This window comes from Rhipicephalus sanguineus, chromosome 3 (genome assembly GCF_013339695.2).
Source record: "Rhipicephalus sanguineus isolate Rsan-2018 chromosome 3, BIME_Rsan_1.4, whole genome shotgun sequence".
Lineage (NCBI taxonomy): Eukaryota > Metazoa > Arthropoda > Arachnida > Ixodida > Ixodidae > Rhipicephalus > Rhipicephalus sanguineus.
The window spans coordinates 132,961,972-132,967,327 of NC_051178.1; positions in this window are offsets into that span (position 1 = coordinate 132,961,972).

A 5,356-nucleotide genomic window follows, 5' to 3' on the forward strand; every position below is an offset into this window, starting at 1 on the left:
TTTTCAGTCGCAATTTCTCTGTATATGACACAGTCGTCAGCAAATAATTTTATGGGTGATCTAATGTTTTCAACTATGTTGTTTATGTAGATTAGGAACAATAAGGGCCCTAAAACGCTTCCTTGGGGAACTCCCGAAGTCACTGCTATTGACGAAGATTTGACATTATTTAGGACGACGGACTGGGTTCTACCATTTAAGTAAATTCGTATCCTGTTTGAACGTTTTTATTTATGTTTAATTGCAGCAAGCCTTACATCCAAGAGCTTATGCGACACAGTATCGAATGCTTTTTGGAAGTCTATAAAACAGCGTCTACCCGACTACCGTTATCAATGCTTTGATAACGAGCTTTACAAAATGCTGAAATTCTATTAGTTGGGTGTTACAGGAATAACCTTTCCGGAAACCGTGCTGGGAGGGAGTAAGAAAGCGTCTGAATCAAGGAATTTAAATATATTGGAATGTAAAAGTGTTCAAATATTTTGCAACTATCGACGTTAAAGAGATTGGCCTGTAATTTTCTCTCAGTTTTCTGTCCTCCAGTTTAAAACGGGTGTAACGTTTGCCGTTTCCAATCCTGAAGGATAAGACCAGTTTCAAGGGAGAGTTTATAGATGATACTTAAATACGGAGCAATGATGTCATGACACTCTTTGAGGACAACAAAAAACAAAACAAAACAAAATGTTGAAGAGCAACCTTTACATAGCATAACTAAGACACAAATAGTCAACAGTCACATAAATGTATGCACTGTGACGTCAAAACAAAACAAAGCTTAGATGAGCTAGTAACGGCCAAGAATGCCACTGTCTTCAAGAAAAATTTTCAGTGCCTTTAAAGCGCACTTCTGTAAACCTCTTGTTGGCCACGGGCCCAAAAGTTTCCAGTGGTCTGTGGTCTAATGTAATTAACGATGATTTAAGTCTGCGTCATGGTGTCTCGTGTTGTGGGCATTCTAGAAGTATATGTGATGTATGTCTTCATCTACGAATCCACAATCCCATTCAGGAGTCTCAGCGCGGCCAATTCTGTGTAAAAAATGCTTGGTGTAGGCAGTGCCTAGCCTTAATCGGTGCATAAGGGTTTCCACACATCTGTCTAAATATATAAAGGAATTTCAAATTCAATAAGTGGATCTATATGATATAAATCAAAGCTTTTAGAACTTTGGTCAGACCATCAGGTATTTCTACACATATTGAAAGATTTTGCCCTTAAAATGCCGTGCAATTCATTTTTCGATATTGGAATAGAAACCATGTCATCTTTGCGACGTGCTTGTCGTGCTGCTTCATCGGCTGCTGTGTTGCCAGGAATGTTGCAGTGTCCCTGTATCCACTGGAACATTATTTCATGATGCTTTTGATTTGCCTTTGTGAGCTCTTTAAGTGTCTCGTATACATCAGACTATCATTGATTGTTTTCGCTTTTGTGCTACAGAGTGACGCATAGCCTTCAGTGCGAGCGTGCATTGTCATTGCTGATTGCCCAGTGCGGAATAACTTATACACGCGTTCATTGTCCTCGTAGCACTGCTAAGCACACAGTACGAAAGAAATGGATTTTTTTTGTTTTTGAGGAGCTCGTTTCTTTGTTACACTCAAGCAAATGAATCCAACAGGCAATCAGGCCAGGAAAAGCACAGGGACATTAATTGTTCTATTTTTAACTTTGGCGTAGCAATCACGACGTAAATCGAAATGAATTAAAGTGGACGGAAAATCACCCTTTCCGTCGGTGGGATCCGAACCAACGACCATCCAATTACGCGTCCGATGCTCAATTGGTAGAGCATCGGTTCGGACCCCATCTACAGAAAGAGTGATTTCTCGTCCACATCGACTCCTATCAATTTTCTGCATAATTACTACACCGCAGTTAAAATGAAAACAATTAATATCCTCTATGCTTTCCTTGGCCTAACTGCCTGTTGGATTCATTTGGCTGTGCCAATGCAAAGTGAGTCATTCTTATGTAAGCAGTGTATGTTTATGTGTCTCACGCACTTAAACGCGACATCATTTTTTTAGTATAACGACTTGTATGCGCAATTGCTCGAGATAACCACGTCATGTCGCGACGAATCTATTCTCTAAAGATAATGTTGGCTCTGATCTACGCGTTCGAGTCGAAATTACGCTGATATGACCCAAACTGAAGACGGTTTAACCGAAAACATGTACATTACTATAGCCCTAAATTTCCTATTTCAAACCGTGAGTACTGCATACGTATGTGTATACGTAGAGTGTGACAGGTCCACTTTGTGCTTACGTCCTTTATGCATGGCTGAGAGCATGGAGTTTTGCTTACGGCAGTTAATCTCAACTACCAGATTACGGTGACAGTCGCGTTAGCCGTCTCATTACTTGTTAGGAGCGGTAGGACGACACGAGAAACGCGCAGCGCGCTTACACCGCTCCAACAGCGTGCGCGGGTGAGCGATGCGCGCGACCGTGCTATAGCTCGCACGTGTGTTCCAACAGCCCGGGCACACGACCGTGGCGCGGCCTTCACGGAGTCTTTGTTGGCAAATTAGCTTGTAATTACCATAATGCGCTCGGCGCACGCGCGGCCGGCAGGCGAGCACAAGGACCTCCGACTGAGCTTGGCCGCAGTAGCTGCCATCCTTGTCAGTACATGTACTGACGCTGAAGTTGTACTGTTCATATCAGTTGTATTGGCATGAACAGGTCATGTCAGTACAACTGGCGTCAGTAACACTAAAGTGGAACAATGAATTGGCTCAGACTGATAAACTGTACTCTGAGAACTCTAATTTCGTTAATTTCACCATCATATGTGTATAATAGAGAAGAAAATCAAGGTCAATGTTTCATTTTTTAATTTCGTGCCAAAATCTCCGCATGTGGCGTCACGGATTTCAAAGTATATTTTCATATTTTTGTGAGATTGGCTCAATGAAATTTCCTGAAACCTGGGATGTTAAGTCTTTGGTCCCCTCAAAGGACAATGTACTTCGTTTTCACCGATTGGGAAATATGTATGGCCGAGTAGACGCCGTCAAAATCTATGACGTCACGGCGTTTAGTGCGAGACTTTCAAGGTGGCGTCGCTACCCGCATTTTGTTTTCGTGCGTTTTCTCGCTTTCCAAGAGTCTTCTCGCGTTAAGTGTGGTGTTTTCGATATCGTGAAATTGTAATTTAATACGCGAAAAATCGTTTTTATCTTTAATGTCCCTTTAACGAACAGTTCACGCGATGGCATGAACTGTTCGTTAACGGGGTATTGACGCCAATTTCCGAAGCCGAGTTTACTCTGCCATGCAAAACTCCTCTATGCGGATTTTGAACGATGACAGAGTGCCGGAACAACACGAAGGCGAGATGACACAACAACTGCGATGACTAACAACGTTGGTTTTGTAGCGTTTGCTACACTGGCCTAGCCGAGCCAGTTTCGCGTGCCTCCTCAAGAGCCGTGCTGCGCATGCGCGAGGATCAGTGATGTCACGCACCGGAGCCGGCACCTCCCGCGCACTCCGCCGCCGCCGGTCTGCGCTTTCCAGAGGAGTGACGTCGTAGCCGTGGCAGACGTATTTGCGCCGGCGCGCGCAGCTATTCGCCTTCGCTGTGCAGTCGCCGTCTGACACTGCGCTGGAGCCGCTTGATAGCGCCTCTGACTGGCGTTTGCCAGTGTGGTATAGCCATGGAGAAGGAGAGCGCAAATGCTGCTCAACGGCGCAGAAGAGGCAAGAAGATTAACTCATCGGATCCCCAAGTAGTTGCCTCGCAAAATATATATACATGTGCCACATAATACGTATACCGTGTGTTTGTCATTGCAGCAGTAAGCATGATAATCGAGCTAGTCCTAGACAATCAGGGAAGCTAAGAATAATCAGCTGAACCTTTGCTAACGCTACGTTATCCTGGCATAGCCGAGCTAAGCCACTGCAACATTTTTTATCATCCCCGTGTCCTCTCGTCTTAGTCTTGTCCTAGCATTGTTTCATCGTTCATAATCAGTATGTACCAACTAGCCCAATTCAAGACGCTAATACAGTTCACTCTTGTACACAGAGACGGTTCTGACGAAGTGTAAAGGACCCCTAAAACACTCCGAGTGCAAAGACGAGACAGTGGTTTCTGTCTCGCCTTCACTGTATACACCCTTCCTACAGGCGCTACCACTTTTTTGCCACTTATTTCTTCATAAAACACATGGACAACGTCAGCGCTATAGTCCTTGAGCCTCCCAGGATTTCGCGCTTTTCGGCTACACGCTATTATCTCCTCAAAGCACGAAGTGGAATCACGGTTGGTCGCGCGATATAGTCATGCAAGAAGAGGCAGAACGGGTGTGCGACTGCATGACAAAGCAGGATAAGATAAAATGCTCAGCCGACATCCATCGGATAAGAACCAATCGAGAGTTTATTTCCTCATTACGTCACGTGAACAGACTGCTGGCGTCACGAATTGTGCTGAAATGACGGGAAACGCCGGAAGCGAATAACGCGCTCGTTCTTTTTATTTTCAGAGGTTGTCAGAGCCCTTTAAGCCCAGTAAGTGCTGATAAGATACTTTATTTTGACATATTAAGGTCAATTTTGCCATTGCGCACATGATGACATCGACGCTAACGTGACGTCAGCTACAGGACAAATTCTGGTGACTTCACGCAGCCGTATGACTATATATCTGTGATGACGTTAGATACAAAAGCATTCGAAATGGCGGCTCGCGCGTCGCTTTCTCGATCGGCTGCTCTCACCGAGCGAAAGAAGCGAGCTAAAGAAGTCAGACGTGCGCTGTGTCGTCGTGTGTGAAAGTGAATAAACTGTCTAAAGTGATCAGAAGGCAAGGACACCATCTATTTCGATTTGTGGCCATGGTACCGGCATTTGGCCACGTGAAATGTCGCAGTATCAGAACGGGAGACAAAACCCCGCAGATTCCCTTATGCTTTTGCCTAAGACGACCAGACGGCGAAAGCCTTCCGGGTCGTTTTATTATAATTACTATTATTATCATCATCATCCTCGGATCTTGAGAGGGGACGGGAGTAGCTGTACTCTTTGTTGGTGCTGTGGCCGATGATGATGATAAATTATAGCTGGACTCTTTGTAATGGTTTGGCAGCTTTCAACAAGCCCACTATAACTAGGCAATGTACCTGGTGTGACGCCTGGTGCGATTCTACGCTTCCGCCGCGCAAATATTACATCTGTTAACATCAGTCCTTGCCTGAGCGTGGCAAATTCGGCTTGGTGCATCTTGAAAAGCGGTAATTTAGCGTTATAGTGAAGACGAGGACAACGAAAGGGAGAAAGAATGGTGTCGACCTTCGTTCCGCAACTCAAGGTCTGTACAAAGAAGAGCAAGC